At 50.8% G+C, this 24,553-nt stretch overlaps 1 long non-coding RNA gene across 17 annotated transcripts in view; it reads right to left on the reverse strand.

Annotated features, from left to right (window-relative positions):
* LOC128931277 (uncharacterized) overlaps positions 1-24,553 on the reverse strand; it is a 189,570-nt gene that overhangs the window by 120,407 nt on the left and 44,610 nt on the right. The window contains exon 4 of one of the 17 annotated variants that reach the window (XR_013534093.1): positions 15,333-18,905. The exons of the other annotated variants lie outside the window; for them this stretch is intronic. This is a non-coding gene — a long non-coding RNA (uncharacterized LOC128931277). Of the gene's footprint in view, positions 1-15,332; positions 18,906-24,553 lie in introns of those variants that run through there. 17 annotated transcript variants of the gene reach the window in all.

A 24,553-nucleotide genomic window follows, 5' to 3' on the forward strand; every position in this document is an offset into this window, starting at 1 on the left:
CTCCTAAAGTCAGTGGTGGCAAGAAGCCCCAGGGAGCTGCTCCTGAGGACAGCTGAGTCTGGCATCCTGGGGCCTCCCAGAGACGAACCTCTCTTTTCATGATCTGCCATGGGGCCAATGGGGTTTCTCCACAGACGCCTCAAACCCAGCATGGCCAAATAGAGCATTCACCTCCTTCCCTGCTTCTCCCTCCTCCAAGCCTGCCGCCCCCAGTCCTCAACCTCTCTGGTGTGGCCAGCCGCTCTTGCAGAGCCCCAGACAGACACCTGGAGACACACTACACTCCATCTCTCACTTGCTCCCCTCTGCCTCCGCAGCTGCTGTAACCTGGCCTGGATTACTGTAATCAGGGAGGATAACTCAATCTCCTACTCTACCCACTTGGAGAATGCTGTGTGATCAGCGACCTGACGCCCAGTTCTAACTTCCATCCTTGACCTTGGCTAACTCCTTGGCTAGCTCAAGAGTCCTCCAGCCACTTGCTTCTCGCTGCCTCCAGTGTAAAGTTGCAGCCCCCATGAGCTGCCTACTGCCCTCCTCAGACCAGCTCATACCTGCCCTTCACTCCTCACACCAGCTGCCCTGTACTGTGGCGTCTGGCCCCTTCGGGCGAGAGTCTTGATATGACATGCATATTGCAAGTCCTCAGTTCTTCACCCTCTCATGACAGGGTAAAGTTGGTTCCCATATTACAGCTGAGTAGACTGAAGCTCAAGGAGGTTAAGAATCTCACCCAATTGGCCGGGCATAGTGGCTCACAACTGTGCACTTTGGGAGGCTGAGGTGGGAGGATCATGAGGTAAGGAGTTCAAGACCAGCCTGACCAACATGATGAAACCGTGTCTCTACTAAAAATAGAAAAATTATCCAGGTGTGGTGGTGTGCACCTATAATCCCAGCTGCTCAAGAGGCTGAAGCAGGAGAATTGCTTGAACCCAGGAGGTGGAGGTTGCAGTGAGCTGAGATGGTGCCACTGCACTTCAGCCTGGGTGACAGAGTGAGACTCCAGTTCAAAAAAAAAAAAAAAATCTCACCCAACATCCCAGAGGCTGAGCTGGAATTCAAGCCTAGAGCTGCCTTACTGGGAAGTCGGTACTGTCTTCTCCAGCTGTGCCCAGCATGGTCAACCTCCCTTCAGGTCATGCGCATTCCTACTGTCTCATGTTCATCAGCATACAGCCCAGTGCTCAGACTGCCCTTCCCTGAAGTCTGTTCTACAGACTCGTTTTCATATTCTTTCAGGTGGCTCAATATAAGAAATCTTACCAGACAGAGCACAGTGGCTCATGTCTGTAAACCCAGCACTTTGGGAGGCCAAGGTGGGTGGATCACCTGAGGTCAGGAGGTCAAGACCAGCCTGGCCAACATGGTGAAACCCCACCTCTACTAAAAATACAAAAAATTAGCCAGGTGTGGTGGAGGGCACCTATAATCCCAGCTGCTCCGGCGGCTGAGGCAGGAGAATCACTTGAATCTGGGAGGCAGAGGTTGCACTGAGCTGAGATCGTGCCACTGCACTCCAGCCTGGGCAACAAGAGCAAAACTCCATCTCAAAAAAACAAAAACAAACAAAAACCTCACCAATTTCCTTTAAGAGTGTCAGCTCCTCTAGCTAACAAAGCTTTCTCCCTTTCTGGGCCTGAGGTCTTTACACGAGCTGTTGCTCCCTGTCTGCCCCAGGAAACTCTTCCCCATTCATCTTATGACTGGCTCCTTCTCATCTGTTAGGTCTCAGCTTAAATGTCAATTCCCCAGAGAAAGTAAAACAGTGAGACTTCGGAGAGAGGCACAGTCATTTTTTACAAAGTTAAGCATAAATTCACCATATGACCCAGCAATTCCACTCCTAGCAATTTATCGAAGGGAAATGAAATCACACGTCCACACAAGACTTGCATGTGCATGTTCCATTGTGTGGATGACCATGTTTTCTTTAACCATTCATCAGACATTGGGGTTGTTTCCACCTTTTGGCTATTACGACCAATGCTGCTATAAACATTCTTGTATAAGTTTCTGTGTAGACACGTTTCATTTCTCCTGGGTATATACCTATGAGTGGAATTGCTTGGTCATATGGTAACACTAATCTTTAATCATTTGAGGAATTATGACTACTTTCCAAGGAGGCAATACAGGGAGATTCAGACCCTTCCACATCCTCACCAACACTTGTTATATGACTTTTTTATTCCCGCCATCCTAGCAGGTGTGAAGTGGTGTCTCCTTGTTTGGATTTGCATTTCCCTGATGACTAGTGACCTCAAGCACCTTTTCATGTGCTGATTGGCCATTTGTATATCTTCCTCAGAGAAATGTTTAATCAGATCTTTTGCCCATTTTTGGGTTTTTGCCTTTTTATTATTGAGTTGTGAGAGTTCTTTAGATACAAGTCCCTTAACAGATATATAATTTGCAAATATTTTTTCTTTTTTTTTTTAGCGAGTCTCACTCTGTCTCCCAGGCCAGAGTTGCATGATCACAACTCACTGCAATTGTTTGAACCACCTCCAGGGTACAAACAATTCTCCTGCCTCAGCCTCCTGAGTAGCTGGGATTACAGGTGTGCACCACCATGCCCGACCAATTTTTGTATTTTTAGTAAAGTAAGGATTTCATCATGTTTGGCCAGGCTGGTCTCAGACTCCTGACTTCAACTGATCCACCCACCTCGGCCTCCCAAAGTGCTGAGATTACAGGTGTGTGCCACCACACCTGGCCTATCCCATTCTGTGGATTGTACTTTTACTTTCTTGATAATGTCCTTTGAAACATACAAGTTTTTAATTTTCATAAGGTTCAATTAATTTTTTTGTCATTCATGATTCTGGTGTCATATCTATGGATTCATTGACAAATCTGAGGTCATGAAGATTCTCCCTATGTTTTAAGAGTTTTATAGTCTTAGTTCTTATATTTAGGGTTTTGATTCATTTTGAGTTAACTTTTGTATATGGTGTGAGGTAAGGGTCCAACTTCATTCTTTTGCATGTAGCTAACCAGTTGTCCCAGCACTATTTGTTAAATACTATTCTCCATGGAATGGTCTTAGCACCCTTGTTGAAAATCAGTTGACGGCAGATACATGGTTTTATTTCTAGACTCTTCAGTTCTAGTTTGTTGATCTCTGTGTCTATCCATTGATCCAAACCACATTTTTTTTAATCACGGTTGCTTTTCTTCATCATCACCATATTTCATGGAACACTGTGGTTCAAATATTTGTTGACTGTTCAAAGCCCAACAACCAAAAACCACCAAGAAAACACTGCTGGCGTTTATTTAGCTTGCTGCAGCAAGGGCAAATGCACCCTGGGGGACTCCCAAGCATCTCAAAAGGGGAGTTATGAAAGGTACCTCTTCCTGGGTTGGGGTTGGTGCTGAGTGATTTTAGGGAGACAGAGGCCAGTCTGGGGTTGGGTGCTTCCAAGAAGTGAGGCAATTTGGTGAGAGGGAAATTAAGTTTTACCTAGGAGGTAGGAGGATTAAAATAGGGCCAGAGTTGTCACTAGTGGAGAAGCATTTGTCACTCAAAGAGGTTGGTCAGTCATTTTGTGACTGTGGAGCAGTCTTGTCTAATATGCTGTCCTGAGCACTCTGTTTCTTTGGGAACTCCTTGGTCTGATTGTCAGCAAGGCTGTTTCCCACATTCTATGAATAAACAGATGGTCTCTGCTGTGGAACAACTAGAGATTCAGTAGGCCAAGACAGCCCCCATCCATCCTATGACATCTGATCCAATGCTTGCTTTAGGGACTAACACATTGGCTAGGGTTAGCTGGGGATAGCAGGAGGTGCCCTCAGTGTGTGATGGCCTGTGCCTAGACCACTAGCTCACTGTGTGGCCTGGGCCTGTTTCCTCATCTGTAATATAGAAAGATTAGAGGGATCAGCACCCCAGGCTCCTTCCAGTTCTTCCTCCATGATCTACCTGTCTTCTTGTGCTATTTCAGAGACAGGGAAATCTCCCATGTTGAGTGTCCCTATTTCACCAGCCAATACCACGTGTGTGTGCTCACACACACTCCTCCACGCACAGGCAACTGTGACTCACCCAGCCTCAAGTCTCTGATTCAGTCTTCTAGCTCAGCAGCTCCAGACATTTGAATTTCATACGCTGGCAAAATTTCCAAAAAATATTTTTGGGACCAACACAGGGTTGCCAATGTTTTACTTTGTCAAATAGGACATTAAAAATAGCAAGTACTACCACCTGCCGCAAACATTGAATCGTAAAAGGATAATACTTTCAAAATTTCCTGTGTTCTCTTCATTTCTTGGACAAGGGTGAAACTCCTGCTGGAACAGACAGTTGCTAGTTTCCTGTGTTTAGGAATGGCTGTTTTGTCTTTTGACCTTGGCTCTTATTAAAACGCAAATGCTGTCTGAGGGTCAGCCTCAGTTGGCCACAAAGGAGTGAAGGGCTTGTGGGGAGCTGGTGTGGCAGGCTGAAGGAGGGGACAGGAAGGGTCCCACCAAGCTGAGCTCTGGATACCAGGTCTCCAGCAGCTCAACAAGCCAGAGAGGGAAGAGCTCGCACCCGTGTCCCCAGGCACATCTCAACAGCCTCGTTAATTGTGAGGTTCGAAACACAGGCCTCGGAGAAAGTGTTGGGTAACTGGTGAAGCTCTAGTTAACGGAAGGCTGAGCTAGAACTCTCACCTCTGGCCTTGAAGCTGCACCCTTTGCAACCACCATAAGTAGTTATTGCAGAAGAGAAAAATTAGCGGGAAGTAAGTTGTCCGACCCCACAACAATGGTGTGAGTCTATTTTTGACTCTTTTGAGTCACTGGACAACACAGAACATTGGTGGTTCACTCTGTCTGGACTGTGCAGAGCCAAATTCAAAGAGGAAACCCCTCCTACTTCCTACCTATTCTCCCAGTGCCTAGATATGCACTGTGCCACTATTCCTTTTTTTTTTTTTTTTTAAAGAGAAAAAGAAGGGGAAAAAAAGAAAAAGAGGGAAAAAGGAATATTACTTCATTCCTAAAATGGGTTTCAATAATGGCCGATCAATATTTTGAGTGTTTAAAGTGGTTAATGCATATTTTATGTGTTTAAAATGGAGACCTCTATTGTGTTTATTTGTTCTGGCTCTGAGTTCAAGTCCTGGATATCATTATCAATTTGTTGTCTCGTTGAATCTAAATCTCATTATGTGTCTTATGTATCTGGGTGTTAAGATCTCTTATTGTTGCATTAATCCTTTTACCCTTGTATCCTTGTAGCTTTGAAATCTATTTTATTAAATGTGAAAATTGCAACTCCTGCTTTTTATTTATTTATTTTTGCTCTCCATTTGGTTGGTGAGCTTTTTTCCATCCCCTTGTTTTGAGTCTTTGTATATCTTTAGATATATCGTTAGATTTTGTGGATAACGTATATTTTGTGTGTTTAAAATGGAGAGTTCTATTGAGTTTATTTGTTCTGGATCTTAGTTCCAGTCCCGGATATCGTTATCAATTTTCTGTCTCGTTGAATCTAAATCTCATTATGGGTCTTATGTATCTGGGTGTTAAGATCTCTTATTATTACATTAATCCTTTTACCCTTGTATCCTTGTAGCTTTGAAATCTATTTTGTCAAATGTGAAAATTGCAACTCCTGCTTTTTATTTATTTATTTTTGCTCTCCATTTAGTTGGTACGGTTTTTTTTTTCCAACCCTTTATTTTGAGTCTATGTATATCTTTGGATATACCGTTAGATTTTGTCTGTATCTTTTGATTGGGAGATTTGGTCGATTTAAATTTAGGGTTGCTGCCGTTTGATATTAACTGGCTATTTTGTCCTTTCGTTGATAAAAATTCTTCTTTATGTTAATGCTCTTTACTTTTTGGTGTATTTTTAGAAAGGGTCATACTGGTTGTTCCTTTCTGTGTATAATGCTTCTTTTAGAAGTTCTTGTAAAGCAGGCCTGGTGGTAATAAAATCTCTGAGTACTTGCTTGTTCCTAAAAGATTTTATTTTTCCTTCAAATTTAAAGCTTAAATTGGCAGGATATGAAATTCTGGGCTGAAAGTTCTGTTGATTAAGGTACATTGAATATTGGCCCCCACTCTCTTCTAGCTTGTAGGGTTTCCGTTGAGAGATCTGCTGTAAGCCTAATAGGCTTACCTTTATGGGTAACTTGATCTTTCTCTCTGGCTGCCCTTAATATTTTCTCCTTCGTTTCGATCTTGGTGAATCTAACGATTATGTGTCTTGGGGTTGTTCTTCTTGAGGAATATCTTTGTGGTGTTCTCTGTATTGCCTGGGGTTGAATAGTGTCCTGCTTTGCTAAATTAGGAAAATTTTCCTGAATAATGTTCTGGAGAGTATTTTCCAGCTTGAATTCATTCTCTCCGTCACATTCAGGTACACCAATCAAGCGTATATTAGGTCTTTTCACATAGTCCCATATTGCTTGGAGACTTTGCTCATTCCTTTTTATCCTTTTTTCTCTATTCTTGTCTTGTTGTTTTGTTTCATTAAGTTGATCTTCGACCTCTGATACCCTTTCTTCTGCTTGATCCATTCGGCTGTTTAATCTTGTACATATTTCACTAAGTTCTCGTGTTGTATTTTTCAACTCCATAAGTTCATTTGTATTCCTCTCTATATTGTCTATTCTTGTCAACATTTCATCTAACCTTTTTTCCAAGTTCTTAGTTTCTTTACATTGGGTTAGAACAAGTTCCTTTAACTCCCAGAAGTTTCTTATCATCCACCTTTTAAAGCCTACTTCAGATAATGGAACACAGTCCTTTTCCATCAGGGCTTGTTCCGTTGCTGATGAGTCCTTTTCCATCAGGGCTTGTTCTGTTGCTGATGGGTTCTGACCTTGAGTATACTCAGCCTTCTTAGGCTGTTTTTTCCCCTTCATTGTAGATGAACCGCCTTTCTAATTAGGTTTCTGAGTCGACGTCCGACTTATTGATTCCCAGTGCTGGGATCCGAGCAACCCACTGTGGCGGCCTAAATAGCAGCGATAAGACTGATGGTTCTCTTCTGCCCGGGAATCTCTGGTCTGGCTTCCCTCTTGAGTCCACAACAAGCGGCTCTGACTTCCTGGAGCTCCAAACTCCGGTCAGTAGGGGAAGCAGTCCCGTTGGCTCTGCATGAAGAGCTGCTGCGCCGAGAGGCTGGCAAAACCGCTGTGGCGGCCACAAGAGTCACGCTGGTGACCCGTGGGGCTCCTCTACTGGGAATCGGCTGATTGGTGAGTGACGAAAATTCATCTAAAAGTGTGGCGTCATCTCGTTCTCTGGGCTTTCACTGGGAGCTACAATCCTGAGCTGTTAGTGGTCGGCCATCTTGGATCGATCCCACCACTATTCCTTTAAAATGTGCTCCTAAGTCACAAGAGGGGGCCAATCAGCATATAGGGGGAGGAGCTGCTTGGGCCCTGACCACCAGTTGTGCCAATGAAGTAAGAGTCTATAGGGACTGCCCTAAGAGTGACAGCTCCCTGAGGAAGCCTGGAGCAAACCTGTTTAAAAGGACAGTGTATCAGACAGGCCGCTCAGACCACTCAGGTTGGTATAAAGCGTTCAGAGTCCCTGAACTGACTGATGCAGCCCCAAATTGGCTGCTGTCCTTCTGGAAGATGATAATTTGCTGGAAAAGACAAGCGATTTATCTGTCTAATTGGGCTTTTATTTGCATTTTAAATCATGCTCTTTCGCTAAACTAATGGACCCCCTATTTATAGATGACTCCAACACAAAGTGACTACTAATTACTACAATTAATATCACGTTAAGGGCTTGCCAGCCAACTTCACAGCAACTTGTATCGCCTACTCATTTTCAATTAAGGCACATTGACACGGAGAATACGTGGTTATTAAGAGCTGGCCCTGGGGTGTAATTACTGCTCACAAAGGTCATTAAGCAACTCCCCTGCAGGGTTGGCACCTTGGTGCCCAGGGGCTGGGGGCCCAGATCCCTGTCCTACCCGGGGCCATAAAGGCGCAGTGCCCCAGGCTGCCAGGCAGATGGCAAGACTGGCTCTGATTTGCCTGGAGGTGGAGCAGATGATGCCAGGACACTGGGGCTGAGACAGCAGAGGCAGGGAGGCTGAGGGGCCATTCCTCCTCTTCCTGAAAACAGCAGTTGTGGCAGCCACTGGAGAGCTGGCAGGATCACACGGCCTCCCTGGAGTGGCACACAGCAAGTGTCTATGAGGCCTCCTCCGCGACAGGCAGGGGGTGACAGTAAGGGAGCCAGGTTCGGGGGAGCCTGAGATGCAAATGCTTCATGGCTGGGAGGGGTCCTGGGCTGCAAATGCTAGGGAATGGCCACTGCTGAGGAGGAGGAGGAGGAGACCTTGGGGTGAAGAGAAGCTGTCAGAGAGGAGGAAAAGGCTGGAGGGGTGGGGTAGTGGTTGGAGAAGCCGGAGAAAGTGGGCATTTCAACATTCAGGGCCAAGGTGCTTGTGACCGACTGTCCACTGATTCTTCCTGACCTGGCAGCTACAGCCTACCCAGCACCATCAAGGCATGGGCTGTCGGCTCAGGGGCCAAACCCAGGACCCAAGCAGGGGAAGGCCAGGAACCTAGCGAGGACAGGGCCAAGACCTGCTGGTGGTGCGGTGAGGACCGGGGACAGGAGGTGAGCAGCCCCTGGCAGTGGTGGGCCTGGGATCCAGGCTGGGGCCTTCCTGACTTCAGGGACTATGCGTTTGCAGCTTGGAATTGGCCAGGGTGGATAATTTAGACCACAAATCACTGCAACCCACAGATGCCACAAACCAGGTTTCCCCTTCAGAGAGCTGGGTGTCCAACACTCCCCAGCACACCACCATTTGGGGAAGCCTGTCAGGGCACTCTGCCCTGGGGACTGCAGTGTGGGGCCTTGTTTATTTCCTTAGCGCCTGAACCCACTTGCCTGTAGTGTACACTGTAGGAGCTCAGTAGGCATTGACTGAGTTCTATGGGGATGGAGAGGAAGCCCACTTCTAAGATGTGAAATAGCATGGCTTCTCAGAAATCAGGCAGGGCTGTGTTCACCTCTACACCTGGGGTCTTAATTTGGGACAAACCCATAGGTCTGGACAGACATTCCCTCCCCTGTGGCCTCAGCCTCCAAGGAATCCCTCTCTCACAGAGCAACACCCACACAACACCAGCTGCCTTGTCCGGGAAGGGGGTTGGGCCTCCATAGGGAAGTGGGGTCTGGGCTGAGTATAGGCAGGGAGGACTGGGCTGGGGGGGCCCTGGGGTCGTGGGGAGGCCCAATCATGGCTGTCAGGTTCTGTTGGCCCCGCTCCTGGGAAGGCTCTGCCCATCAACCTTGCACTAATGAGTCCTCTCCAGGCTCTGTCCTCCCTCCTCTGTCCTAGTTACCTTCATTGCCTTGTTCTCGGGTGCCCTCATCCTTTCCAGATCACCTCCAGTGACCTCTATGTCCCTTCTCTACCCTCTCTGCATGGTAGGTCTTCGTTGGCATTGGGAGGGAAGGGAAAGCCAAACCCAGGGCCCAAGGCTAGGAACCTATGGGGCACAGGGTACAGGAGGCGGGGTTGTGGTGCCGAGTGTTAGGATCAGGTTTGCTGCGCGAGAATGACAGTGGCTCCAGTAAGACGTTTCCCTCTCTCCTTACCGTGGGACGTCCAGGGCTGGATATTGGGGCCACCATGGCTATCTGGTTGCTCTGCCATTCTCCCAACGTGACTCCCACCTCATGGTGCAAGGTGGCAGCCGTCACTCTTGTCTGCCTCCAGCCAGCAAAGGAGGAAAGGGCCGGAAGAGGAGCATGCTGGTCCCTTTGAGGCACTTCCTGAAATCCACAGGTGACAATTATTCTGGCTCTCTTGTTCTTCCTGAGCTGTGGCCTCCCTGAGCTCAGAGAGGAACTTTTTTTGCCTCCAGGTCCAGCCGTTGTCCCAAAAACGCAGCACTCCACTGGCAGGGGACCCCAGCAAGCCTGGTCCTGGCGCCAGGGGTGCACGGCTGTGGGCTGGCTTTCCTGCCTGTGGCCCAGGAAGCACTCCCACGTGATCACAGCCTCTCCAGCAGGATGCCAGGCCCTGAGGCGCACAGCAGATGCTGGGATTGCCATGGAGCCCATCCCTCCACGGGAGGACTTTCACACGTGCAGCCTGGCCAGGGCTGCTGGTGTGGAGGGAGCAGGACACAGTGCCTACCATCCTGTGGACTGGGTCTTGTGCCCTTAGTGGCCAGCCAGACTGTGCCTGGTAAACCATCTCTACTTTGCTTTCCTCTTTCCAGTTTCCTCCAGGAAACTCTGAATGTTTGCTGGGCTAAAACTTGAGAATCTGGGGAGGTGATCAGAAGAGTTTTAGGAGCCAGGCACCCAGGGAGGCAGGGCAGATAGTGACCTCCTTATGTGGCCACTGAGAGACTCTCCCCCACCTTCCAGGGCTGGGACTCAGCATGTTTCTCCGAAGCTCTGCAGAGCCCATGGCCATCCACTCAGCAGCCGGCCTCACTGGGCTCAGCCCTTCCAGGGTCTTGGCCTCTCGTCTCCAGGGGTGACTCTTCTTCAGGCCCCATTTCTACCTCCCTCAGGCACCCTTTCTCTCCCCTCCAAAGCAGCCCTTGCCAGCCAGCAGGGCTGGTGTCAGGCCTCTGTGGATTAGGAATGAGGGCAGCAGTGGGGTGTGACTCTGGGTCCCCCAGGTGGGCTCACAGGGGCTCACACAGGCTCCCTGGCCTCCCACTGCTTTTTTGCCTCCTCCTCCACCTCTGCTCCCCGGGCTCAGCTCTACTGGGGCTCAGTAGGCAGTTTAAAGAGGGATGGCACCAGCCACCAGGACTGCCCCTCCACCCTGGGCCCAGCAGGGGACAGGTTGTGTCCCTGGGCAGAGAGCATCCCCAGTGGCTAGTTATTTTTCCCAGCTTTCTCTTCTCCTGCATAACATGAAGTGCTTCGTGAAAATTTCTGGCTACTTATAAAAACCTTAAATACCCCTCACTTATGAGCGTTTAAACAACTTAAAAATGTAACTCCCCCTCCCACCCAGTTTCCTTTCCATGTGTTAGTTGGGACTGTGTTATGCTGCTGAAAGAGACTCCTGGTAGCCACGATGCCACAAAGCCAGATGCCTGGGGTTTTGGCAATTGTCGTAATGTGTTTTGTGTTGCTTATAATGTGATACCTGAAACTGGGTAATTTATAAAGAAAAGGAATGTCTTCTTACTGTCATGGCAGCTGAGAATTCCCAGGTCCAGGGGCCGCATCTGCTGAGGGCCTTCCTGGGGCAGGGCCTCTGCCCAGTTCCCAGGCAGGCCGACTCAGGTCTCCCTTCCTTTTATTATAAAGCCACCAATCCCACTCCAGCGAAAACCCATTCATCTACTATGCCAGTAATCTGTTAATCCATGAGTGGATCAATTCATTCATGAGGGCAGAGACCTCATGACCCAATCACCTCTTAAAGGCCCGCCTCCCAATACTGCGGCATTGGGGATTAGGTATCAACAGGAGTTTGGGAGGCGATCGACATTCCCACCACAGAAGGAAGGGCAGCTGGGTGCAAGGGTGGGCTTCATCTCTTTTCGGGCTGGCCTCCATGTTGACTCCCACTGCTGAGGCCACCCCCTGAGGCTCCTCCGCTCCCTGATCCTGTCCCACCAGAAAGCGACCCACATCCACCCCTCCTCCTGGGTCCTTCCTCTTTCTCTTGATTGGGGCTCCTGACCTCACTCTGGTCCTCTGTGCCTCGGACTGCTGGGTCCACCTTACCACCACCCTCTTGGCCATAGCCGTACACCCATCACATCAACAGTCCAGCTACCCACTGAGCTGCCTCCGTGGCCCAGTCCCAGAGCTGCTGGGAACATAACGCGTCCTGCCTGGAGCAGGACTGTGGTCACCTAGCCGGCCTCTAGTTATAGCCCCTTCTTATCCCCAGAGCCCTCTGCCTTTTTGGCAGAAACCATACCTCCTACTTCACAGAGAAAGAGAAGGTACTGGAGAGGAACTCTGGCCTCCCTCCCATTATTGCCCCTCTTCCTCTCCCCGACACCTGCCATTCCCACCAGCATTTAAACATGTGAGGCCACCCTTCTGAACAGGAGCGTTTCTCCCAGCCCTCACAGGGCCTAGGCGTCGAGGCTATACTGAGGTCTAACACTGCCATCTCCCCCGCCTCCGCAGGGCCCACACAACGGAGGCAGTGAGGCCTCAGCTGGCTGTGGCTCTGCTCTGCTGGGACGTCCCCCTCGTACCCACATGGCTCCCTCTTCCTCGTGGTCCAGCTCAGCTCTGCCTCCTCCTGCATCCTCTGGTTTTATTTCTTTTGCCACACCCGCAGCTCCTGGACATGATATTAATTTGTCGTGCGTTTGTTTTGTGCCCCACCGTCTCAGCAGAGCGCCCAGGAGGGTGAGCACTTGTCTGTCTTGTTTACAGATGTGTTCCCAAGGCCTTGGGTGCATGACTGGGTGTCACAAAGGACTTATTCAATGAATGAATGCATGAATAAATGAATGACCATGATTCTGATTATTGGGCTGCTCTTCCGCCTCTGTTTGCACACCAGCCCCAGGAGGCCGTGCCCATGCTGGGCTTATCTCCTTTCACTGAGCTTTTCATCCATAGCCGGCTGGGATTCTTCCTCTGTGCATTCCATTACTGGTTACGGTTCCTACCAAAGCTCCTTGAGTTGGTGAAAGAAAAAAGGGGATTTATTAGAACTAACCCCAGTAGCTCACCTGCTTTCAGGACTGGCCAGGGTGTCTCAGATGGGCTTCTGAGGTGTTTCAGGACAGGCCGTGTGCTGCAGCCACCCAGAAGCAAGGCTTCACCCCACCCCTCTCCCCTCTTGGCCCCTGGGACACTCCAGGCTGAACCCCTAAAACTCTAATTGCCCCTCTACTTGATTCCAAGGTCCTTTGTTTTCTAGCAAACATAATGCCCTGGGCAGTCTCATAAGAGCACAGCTGATGAAGAAAACCCAAGTCACTGCCTCCACCCAGTTCTGCAGGAGCCCGGCGAGAGTTTTCTGGGTTAGCCCTGGGGGTGGCTGAACTCACGTGGGAAGTGATCCTTAGAGGGGCACATGTCTGTGATGGGCCAGAGCACTGGGTGGTGTAAACTGCCCCAAGCCCACTATGAGGAGAGTCTGAAAGACTCCAGGATTCCACCACCTTCTTCCCTGCTAGCCTCAAGACCTTCCAATCAGAGCCTGCTCACAATGAAGCCAGGAAGGTGCAGTGAGTCAAGGAGATGGGATGGGGCCAGGGAGGAGGTCCCTAGGGCGGGGCTCCCGACATCCACCTGCCACTGGACTCTGCCGGGCCAGAAGGTGGCTCAAAGGAGAGCTGAGACTCATTTTGCATATTCCTTGCCCTTCACCTAACTTCCTGGTTCTCAGTGACAGGACGTTTCCCCGCTGGCAACAGCCCCTGTTCAAACTGCATAACTAGGTGGTGGCTGGATCTTCAGGGACCCTTCCAGGCTTTTGTGCCAGATACCCACATCTTCCATCTCTTCCTCAGGGACCTCCAGGGTCTTATACGAAACTTCTGCAAATGGACACGGCCTCTTCTGCTTGAATTTTCCCCTTCCTCCATCCTCTCCCTCCGCGCAAGCTACCCCTGTGCACTGGTTTCCCGGCTAGCCTTCTCTCTCTGTCTCTGTCCATCTCTCTCCCCATGTCTGTCTCTCTCTGTCTCTTACTAGCCACCTCTTACCCTTCATCAATTTTTAAGCCTTGTGGGATCTGTTTTCCAAGTCTGTCTCCATCACAGTTTTCTGAGCTCAGCTTCTGTCATCCCTGCCTTATAACTGAAATAGTCTCTGAATCGGCCCTCTACCTCCAACCTGGCCTGTGCCACCCGCAGGCCAAGGCCTTTCTCCAGCCCACACCAGACTCTGCCTCTGCTCACTCCTCTTTGCTGGGCCCACAGAGCCCTGTGTACACAGGCCTGCCTGGCCCCCAGTTCTCCAGGCAACACCCCAGCTGATTCTTCCCAGCTCCTAGTATTGTCCACTGCCCTCCCAGGACCGTTCACTTGGCTTGCTCCTGTCCACCCTTGAGGTCTTAGTTTAGATGTCTCTTCCTCCCCCCATTGCCCTCTCTAGGCTGGGATTTGCTCCTCTTCTCTGTGCTTTCCAGTGCCCTGTGCAGCCCCAGCCTGAAACACAGCACAGCATGGCCCACTCTTAATGGCAGGGATTATCCTTCTGAATCCACAGTAACAGCCCAATTGGCAGGAAGGTTGGTGAAGCCACGACTCTGCTCCCAAAGTGAGGGGCCTGTCAGGGAAGGAGGAGGGGCCAAGGAGGCCTGGGGAAAAGCTGATGGGGGAGGCAGCTAAGTCAAGATGTGACCAGGGTGCTGTGCCCAGGACCCCTCCTCCCTGGCCATCTGTAGTGATTGCACACAGGGAATGCCCAAGGTGGTGCTGGCAGAGGAGATGTGAGCAGAAGGTGCCAGGTCTAAAAGGGCCCAGTCTGCCTGTTGGCCTCTGTCTTTTACCTCTGGGCATGGGCATTGCAGAACATCAACACTTGTGACCACAAAGATGGAGGTGACACCCTAAGGAGAGCAGAAAGATGGAGGGGGTCCCAATGGCCTGTGCCCCAGCACTGGACTGCCTACCTTCATATAGCAATGGGCATGGCTGCTATGCCGGCTAATGGGGCAAGCCCTGGGAGAGATTTTCCACCCTCCTGGGATGTCTTGGCTCCCCACTGTAGACCTGAGGCATCTCCTCCCCACCACCCCCACACCTGTGCTGGAGACCCCACTCCAGGCACAGTCCTAGGCCAGGAGCCCAGTCAGGAGGTTCCCAAGCTCTATGAGCTCTGTTATTTGATATTGTAACCCCCAGTCTGGATTGAGACTCCCTTAGTTCTCCCCAGCCCTGGAGGAAGGGGTTAGTGTGTGATCTCTGACTCTTTCCTGTCTGGCCCTACTGCCCTTGGTTGAGGGCTGCCATGGAAACCCATTGCCCACAAGGCTCGTCCCCTGACCCTGAGGAGGCAGTCACCTGACCCAGCCTCCTGGGATCACCTGGACCCTGAGCTGGGGGGCATGAGCTGGGGGGCGTAAGCCAGGCTCAGCCTCTAGAGTCCAAGCTCAGAGGTGCATGTTTGGCTGATCCACCAAACAGTTGGGTCCTAGCCCATCTGGCAGGACACAGGACTTACAGCCCAAGGCCTGGTTGGGGCTGGGCCATGTTTGTGGTGTGGGTCAATGTCAGCACTTTGCTCCCTGTTTCTCAACACTAAAGACCCTGTCAACACCTTGGAAAAGAGCAGGGGATGCTGGCAGCCAAGTAAGCCTCTTGGAGCTGGAAGAGCTACATCCCCTGATAATGATGGCGGACACTGGGGCAGGCAGGTCTGCAACCTTTAACCAACACAATGACTGGGTAAAGAAAATGGCATGCCTTTATTTGATTGACAGCTTTTAAAAAAATTGCCCAAATGTATAGTCTGGTTTGAAGTTCAATCCCATTTGGAATCAGGAAGCATCTCCCCAGGCCCCAGGTGTGGCTGGCTCCTGTCTGCAGAGTGGGACTCGTTGTCCTCCTGGGTGCGGGGTTGTGGCTCCTGTTTCTGGCTGGAATAACACTCTGGCTGGCACTCTAAAGCTGGCTGTGGGTCTCCGTGGTCCAGTCTAGTGTCCACACTGAAGTGACCTTGGTGGGCACCTCTGTAGCCACACAGCCTTCTGGGTGCTGCTTACAGCACGTGGAATCAGGGTAGGTCAGGAAAACTAAGCCTCAGTGACCTCCTCAGCCTGCCCATGCAAGCTGGCCAAGGGGCAGGTGCGTGTCCAGGTGGCCATAGGGCACTTGCCCTTCATTTGACTTTACTTAGCTTGTGATGGTTCTTCCACTCTGAAGTGGAAGACTTAAGAAGGAGTTTTCTCTTTATTCTCCTTCCCAGAACCCCTTGATGCAGGCAGGGCCAGCTTTTCCCTTCCCTTTTCCTACCCAGACCTCACTTAGTAAAAATTCCATACGGAATCCAACTCACCTGTAGGGAACTAGCCCTATGTCACCTGTGGGTACCCTGAGTTTGTGGGACAAAGGAATGAGAAAAAGACAGATTAAGAGAGAAAGTGGGACCAGGGGGCCATCATTTTATTACTCTGGAAGAGACAGTGAAGGCCCCGAGCTCTGATCATCCACACTATTTTGTAATTACAATCACATTGATCTACAGGGTACAGGTGGAGTGAATCAGTGAGCAAGAAGTGAATCAGTGAACCGGAGTATTCCTGGGTTTGTTCCCTTGCTCCCAGATGGCTTCTTCACATGGAAGTTCCCAAGGATTGATAACAGTGGTGGTTTGTAAGTTTCACAAAACAAGAACATGTGGTTTTATTTGGCTTATTATCTATGTACAGCTGATGGAACTCCGGCCTTACAAGGAGCCTACAAGTCTGGCTACGTCATAGTGCTACGAAGGGGTTTTACATCCTTGAGCACAATGTTTATGTTAACGCAGCCTAGGTTACTCTGCACCAGAACGTGAGGCATGGAGAGGCCTTCCTCCTCAGAGGCCTCCTGCAGTTTGTTGTTCCTTGTTTATGTGTTACTCGTAACCATTTTATGTAGGCACTCTGTAAGTCCTTTCTCTTTTGCTGCTTTTCCCAGCACTCACCAAGCCTGGCCCTCAGCAGACTCCTAGAGATATTTCAGAAAGGTCAATCCTCTTCTTTCAGAATCAAAGCCTAGGTTGCTACCTCCTGGAATTGCAGCAAATGCCTTGCTACACACAGAACCAGAAGCTGATGATTATCTGCACCGCCTTTTTCATTCTTTCTAGAACAAACCAGAAGCTTCCATATCAATCTAGCCATAATGTCAGGCCACCTCTCTCTCCGGCTGTATTCCTGGGTTTGTTCTCTTGCTCCCAGATGGCTTCTTCACATGGAAGCTGGCTGGTCCACCATATGGTGAATGTTACCCAAAGTCCATGAAGACATCAAAGCCCTCTCCCACACCGAAACCACCTGTTCCTTGCTCTTACGTATGGATTCAGAGCCCTGCCACCAGCTCCTCTGTACTGCCAAACTCTTCAGCCAGGGGCAGCATTTTAGTCCCCTTCCTGTTCCCAGCCCAGTCTCCTGGGAAGCAATTCTTGCCCTCTCTGTTACTCCATTCTGCTAGTAGGGTACCCAAGTCCCCACTGTCATTCCTCTGCCTTCCCCACTGTCAGGGGCCAAAGTGCCACAGGCAGGTTTCTGCATTGGTGACTGTTTTGAGCTAATTCTTAGTTTCCATCCCCCACAACTTCACCGGCTCTAATTTCCTAAGCCTGTGTATTCCCAGAAACCTGAACAGCTTTAGCTGTTAACGCATTAACTAGGATATTTTGCATCTCAGAAAACGTAATTCCTGATCCTTACAAACACAGCATTTCTGAAGACTTTTGCAGTCAGACACCTTAGCTTGGATTCCATTAGCCCCACCCAGGGGAACCTGTGAACCAGACCATAAGGAGGTAAGATGGGTCCCCACAGGTCCCTCCTTTGAAAGCCTTTGTGTAGGCATTTCTGCTGGGAAAACTCCTTCCTGCATCACACACTGAGGTTTACATAAGGCCCTCCACCAGGTCTTCTCTGACCTATGGGAGTCCTGCGGCTCTGGGGAGTCTGAATGACCAGTACGTGGACCGAACCCTGTCACTGCCTCCACCCATCTGCAGCTCTCCACCCCAGCTTCCAACTAGGACAGGGGCCTCACTTTCAATGGGGCCCAGCTGTGCTGCTTGACTCCTCTGCTTTTGGCCCCCATCCAGCCCCTCTGACTTCTTGCAGCTTGTGAATCCACATACAATATTTAGGGCAAACAAGATTTCAGGTAACCTTCAGGAGACTCCAGAAAATCCAAAGTGAAGAAGAGCCTGAAGACCCACGAACTCACCTAGAGGAGAGGCCCTTCCCACCCATCGGCGTTTCTGGTTGGTCAGAGGCAAATGTTTCATGATCACTTTTGAGATTTCTCGAATCTCTGGAATATCCTTATGCGATCCCTTTCTCTGTTCTTAGCTGAGATGCATTTAAGTGGCACAGGGACTCTGCACTTGACTGGGAGATAGCAAAAAAGCAGGAGCCAGAGCTCCCATCCGCAGCCGCTGTTGAGGGGCAGGGAGAGGAACCTTAGAATGGTGAGTAGGTGGCAGCAGCTGTGAACAGAAGAGGAAGCTGTGATGCAAGGGCAGACGAGCCCCCAAAACTGGGGCTTAGACCAGGAAGTTTCTTGAGTTCACCCAGGAAAGAATTCGAGGGTGAGCCAGTGGTAGAAGAAGAGAGCTTCATTAGGCAGCACGTTTCAGTTCCATGACTGTCCCGTCCCTGCAGATCAGGGCTACCCTGTAGGCAGCATGTCAAGAGTAGCAGCTCAGGGACAATTCTGCAGTCATCTTGACCCAGCTTTTAATCACATTCAAGGAGCGGGTAGATTATGCAGAAATTTCTGGAAAAGGGACGATAACTTCTGGGCATTGCCATGGCAGTGGTAAACTGTCATGGTGCTGGTGGGCATGTCTGATGGAGGGAGAGGTGCTTTCGGTGCCTCTTCTGTGTCAGCCAGTCTTCAGTCTGGTCTGGAGTTGAGTCCTGCCTCCTACCTGAGCTGGCCCGGGATCCCAAGGCACAAGCAAGAAAGGGATCATGGGGAATGGACCCAACATCAGAAAGGAGGACAGGGCCTACCTGGCAGGAGCCCTGTCACTCAGGGAGATGGGACAAAGAGTGAGAAGTGAGTGGGATAGGGATCTGGGGTGACATGGGGGCAGGTTTGGAAAATGGCTGGTCCATGCAGAGGAAACCCCAATGGGGCACCTTGCTCGGAACTAGAGATGCTTATCAATTCCAAGCCTGATGGGCAAGGGTGAAGCGTCCAAAGTCATGGCTCATTCTCCATTTCCTGGATCTAGACACCGAGTCCAAGAGGTTCCTTGAGTCTCAAATTTGAATGTTCTTTGGGGATGCTATGGGAAAAGGATGGAACTTTCATTAGTGATGTGGGCCCCAGCTAAGGCTGGGCAGGCAAAGAAGACACAGAGGTGCATGAAGGGCAACCTGCTCTCCTCTGCCCTTTCTCTCCTTTGTGGAATTCTACTCAGCATTGCCCAGCAGATACATTTGCACGGGAAGGACTCCAGCCCCAAATATGCCCACTCAGACCAGTGTAAGTTTGGGGTTCCTTTTTCCCAAGCCCATAAATTTTCTCTCTTAAAGAGAAACGATTCAAACTCCCTAGCAAGTATAGAAAAGGGGTAGGCACTTAGATGTCTTAGAAGAAAGATACGGGTATTATCAGCTCATTCCATGGTGAAGTTCTGAAGATCTTCCCCGAAGATCCCTCCCCAGTCCTGGCTCCATTTTCCAACATTTCCTGAACTCTGAGGTGGGGGAAACCTGTGGCCTGGCCGGTAGAGGGGGATCTCGAGGTGGCCTCTTTTCCTTTAACTCCTCATTGTGTTGGGAGCTCTGCTGTGGCAGTGATGATGCAGTTAGGAGAGACGATGGGGCTGGGACTCTCGTGCTAAAGCTGGAAAGGGGTCAGGGTAAGCCTCCATCCAAAATCCCCAAAATGCTCGGGGGCACAAGCAAACAGGTGAAACAGCCCTGCCTAGGCACAGCACCACACTTCCCACGCCAGCCAGAGGCCTGGGACCACGCCTCTCCCTCCCCAGCCCTCAGAGCCCCTCGGCACTGTCTGGCCCTCAAGAGCATGCCTGTACCTGGGTAGGGGAGCAGGACTACACATTCTTGGTCCTTCTTCTCCCTGCCTGTGGGGTTCAGGCTCAAATGAAACTGGAGTTGCATCCCACTTCACAGACTGCTTAGCATACCATCTGTTAGGGGCAAGCAGCGGCAGGCCCAGGCCCAGGACAGATTTTCTACCAGGGCCCAGCAGGCCCTCTCCTCACCGAGCAGCTCCCCTACAGGGAATCCTGGGATGAGAGACAAGGAGGTTTGCTAGGACCCCACCCCACGTGAGACTTGGTGCCTTTCCATGTGCTGTCATCCAGCCACTCATCCATTCAACACATACTCCTTAGGCACTGTTGATGTGAGCCCTGTTCTGGAAGCTGCGGGGCACAGCACAGTTGAGAATGACCACGAATCTGCCTGCTGAAGCTTCCCTTCGAAGGAAGCAAGAGAGATACCCAACAAAGAGAAGAAATGGATGAGATAAATCCTGACAATGATAAGTGCTGTGAAGAAAACGGGTACCACTGTGACAGAGCAGACTTGGGGGTGGGCCCAGGAGCCACAGGCACTCAGAGACGACCTTTTCAAGGGGGACGTCTAAGCGGAGTGGAGGCACGAAGACGAGCCAGTAGTGCACAGAAGAAAAAGTGTTTCAGGAGCAGCCAGATGGTTTCTATTCTGGGAGTAAGTCTATACCTCCTGCCGTTGCAGGAGCGTAAGATCACACAAGGAGAAAGGGAGAGAGGCCCAGGGGAGGAGGAATGGAGGGTGGAGCAGAGGCCTCCTCCCAAGGGAGAAGCAGCTGGCTGTCCTGGCCTCCTGAGATGCCTCTCTGGGCAGTGTCTGCCTGGCCTGTCTCCGATAGGGTTCCTGCCCTCATCATCTCACCCGGAACCGCCCCTGCTGCCTTTCCATCAAACTAGTATCACAAGAGAAGCATAACAGTATAAACCAAGCCCTGGCTAAAATCACATCTGAGTTCCTCTCCCCCACTTCCCACTCTGTTCTGTCCCCTCCTAAACTGTAAGACAATGCTAAGGATAATCTAGGAATCCCTCGTTGTTTAGTTCAATCCCACAGGTCTTTATCGACCACCTGGAATGTGCCATTTCCAGGCATGCCAGAGCCTGGCCATGGACCCCAGCTCCAGGACCTGGAGGGGGTATCCTATCTTCCCTCCTCAGTTCTGTCCCCGGAGCTGAGCTGGCAGGGATGATGATGGATTCCATGTCTCCATGGTCTCATAGGCAAAGCAGTGACTCCAAAGCTCTCATCCTGTCCAATGTAGATGAGAGGTCTGACTTAGGAAGCCTCTTGGATCTGTCCCCTACAGTGTCCAAGCCTACACCCTTCCTGAGCAGACTTTCCTCTTCTTGGTTCCCTCAACCCCCACCCTGGGGTGCCTGAGCCTTCTCTTGCACCTTGGTCCCTTGAGGGCTCTAAGTGCCCAGTCTAACCCCTTCATCACCTGGGGGTCTCATCGCTTACATCCAGAGATGCCTGCCATCACCCTGTCATCTGCTGTGAGAGCAAATGTCATTGCTGTCTCCAGCAGGTACCAGGCTTATTCAGTACCCGTTAATATTGAACCATCAGCCACCATTACATACGCAGGCAGGTAGCATGTAGGCCAGCTTCCCCGAGTGCCCCCACAAGCCTTCATTTATCCCTCAAGTCAGGAAGGGCAGGGCAGAAGGAGTTTATCATCTTGCTAGACAGAAAAAGATGCCGAAGGAACTCTTTGAAAGTAAAACAGAGTGACGCCTAAATAGAGCATGATAAAAGCTAAATGAATACGGGCTGCGGAAAATGCTCTATGTTGCCAGAGGACTGGGGTGACAGAGGGCTGGAGTGAACGAAGCGGGCTTCGTGGAGGGTGAGGGCTTCATCCAGGTCTTAAAGAGCGGACAGAGAATGAGAAGGAAGAATGGGAAGTCACAGAGTCCTAGATTCCAAAAACAAAAAATGTCACAGCACTCTTTAACGATGCCGATGCCTCAGATCCATAGCACCTGGAGAGGGAACAGTCACAAGACAAGCAGGGCTCCCCTCCTGCAGTCCTGCCCGAACAGCCTTCACCTCTCCTTGGACTGTTCATACCAGCTGAGAGCTGTTGGGACTAAGGAAGCAGGTGGGGAAAGGCTCTGGCTGCAGGATCTCAGGTCACTGGATTTGGGGGCAGGCAGAGGGAGGGAGGGAGGCTAATTTCCAGATAAGTGGCTTTACCACCTGCCTTGGAATGGGCTTCCATGGACTGTGTGGTTGAGGCAGGCAGACAGACAGCAGGTAGGCAGGGGAGGGGAGGGCAGCAGCTGGAGCCACAGCCAGAGACAAGCCCCCCAGAGTATGCCCAAGGCAGCCTGCAGAGCTACAAAGAATGGCTGCAGAAGAGAGGTCCCAACTGCATTGCTGAGCCTTTGCTCACCAGTGGCCCAGAAGTGTGGCATAATCTCCCAGGCACCTTTCCCTGCTGTTCCCCAGGCCCAATGCCCACCCACAGCCTCCCTGAGCTGGCCTGCACCACCTTAGACGTCTGCACGACCTCACATTTCTCCCTCTCTTCACATCATGGGCATCTTCCCAGGCGGCTCCTCTCAGCCTCCCCCTAGCCCTCTTCTCAGCCCCTTTATTCACTTGCTCTTGAATTCCATGATCTCCAGCTCCAAATCAATCCATACTGAGCAGCCGTCGCTGCCACCCTCTCCACAGGCCCGAGGCTGTTTCAGGCTAAACCACGGCTCCATTCTATCCCTCCCACTCCAGGCCTGGAGGTGTGCATTTCAGCACCAGTGCTTTCATCCCAGGCTCCTGCGCATCCCCAGTTCCAGTGCAGACTGCAAGACGCAGCAGGACTCTGAGACCAAACGCAAAGGCTGGATGAACAGCTCTAAGCTGCTGGGAGTAAAGCGCAAATCAGGGCAGTTTTTCAACCAAAATAGGAAAAAAAAACAAAAACAAATCAGCATCAAGCTGCACAAGATTCTGATGGGCACCAACCCTGTGATAGTCAGTGATCAGGAAGCCGTGGAAAGGGATTTGAAGAAAGTGGAACAACGACAAAAGTGACCCGCCGAATCTGACAACTGACAGGCCTGGGGAGGGGTAGAAAAGCAAAGTGTAGAACAGTTTCTCCGCAAGCACCCTCGAACTGGAAAAACAAGGGCTGGCGTGGAGTGATTGGTGCGGCATCTCCACGGAGGCGGGCAGGAGAGGTTGGGCGATAGCCCTGCTCAGTGGTGAGTGGCCACGGCCTAGCAGAAACTGCAGTAAGACAGAGAATAGGAGGCTGCCAGGGTCTGGTTAAGCACACAGTTCTACTGTACACAGAAAGCAAACCGCTAAGGCAAAGCTGTGTCTTCCTTAATCCCAACTTCCCATCTTCCTAACTGCCCTGAAATATCCCCAAAGCTTCTTAGAGGGCTGTCCCTGCAGACACATCACTTGTGTGGATGATGACGAGAGCAGTGACTCCTCCCTGAGTGAGGCCACTCCCGCCCTCGGGAGGAAATGCCCTTCTCTTGGCTCCGACTACCAACTCTCTTATCTGGACGAGACACCTAGGCACGGCTCTTCTTTAAGACACCTGGCAGCTCCCTCAAATACAGAGTTTCCAAATCCACAGAGAGGGGAGAGGAAGTGGGCTCATTCTCCAAAGTGACAGGCCCTGGAGTAGGAGGGCTCCGTGGTGGGGCATGGAGGCTCCCGATGCCCATGTGATGATATTGAATGCTCTGGTGGCAGAGGGGGCCCCAAATATACCCCCCTAAAGCACCTAATTTCAGGAGGAGGAACGATGATGAAATATAGTTATTGGTAAGGGGAAAAATCAAAAGGAGCTGTTTAAAGAGCAAAACCTCCACAGGAAGGCTTGGAGAATATTTGAAAAGAAAAAAGAAGAAAGCTGTGTCCTGTAGAACAAAAAGACGAGCCCGGCTGTCACAGGCAGCTAAATGTAGAGCCTTAGGGGCCATTGTGAGCAGGAGCCGGAGGGAGGGCCTCAGCTCCCCACCTGTACCGAGGGGCTTCTCACAGACTCAGAAGCAGGCACTAGAGAATGTTCAGGGCTACAGAAGGGTTCCATCGGCCCAGAATGAGGGTGGGTGCGCAGAACCCCAGAAACATGTATTTTGCAAACGAATGACAGACATCCATCCAGTCTGCCGATGACGCACAGAAGTGGGGGAGAAGGACTGTTGACCACCCTGTCCAAACCAGCCCTCTCACATCCAGAGCCTGGCCACCCCGAGTAGACACTCTAGCCAGGAGTGATGCCTCTACCCTTCTCACCAGAACTTGGGCAAAGCCCTGGTCACAGATGATGTACACCCAAGTGCTTCGAGCACAAGAAACTTCTTTGCCCACCATACGTACTGTGATTATTGTTAGTGTGACAATATCACGGAACACTCAAATTCCTTTTTCCAGTCCGGACGTGCAATGTATCAGCAGCGTTTGCCCCCAAGCCCCCAGTAGGACTGTTTTGAATCTGCTGTATATCATTGGACATATTATAAAAAGGTAACCCCTCTGGGCGAACCTAGGGCAGCTGGACCCTGCTCAGCCTGCTGCGTGGGGCTGGGTCTCTGCCCCTCAGATGAGCCCCCCAGTGCAGAGTACAACTTGCAGAGCTGCAGGTGGAGAGCAGAGGCTTCAAGAGGGGAAATGGCCTCTTGTGTTTATGGTGTGGTTGATCATCTGAATGGAGGACAGGGGACCAGGACAAAGGTCCCTTCCCCTGAGCAGGGGACAAGAAGGCTTACCACTACTTTGACAGTTGCCATTTCTGGCTGGACCAACATCTACTAGAGGTGACTGCAGAAGCAACTGGCCTTAAAGCCCAGTGGAATTGCTTCATGTTAGTCTTTTTGGTTTTAAGTCAACTTTTGACGGAAATTGAATAAACACAGGGAAAAATACA

Source organism: Callithrix jacchus, chromosome 4 (genome assembly GCF_049354715.1).
Source record: "Callithrix jacchus isolate 240 chromosome 4, calJac240_pri, whole genome shotgun sequence".
Classification (NCBI taxonomy): Eukaryota; Metazoa; Chordata; class Mammalia; order Primates; family Cebidae; genus Callithrix; species Callithrix jacchus.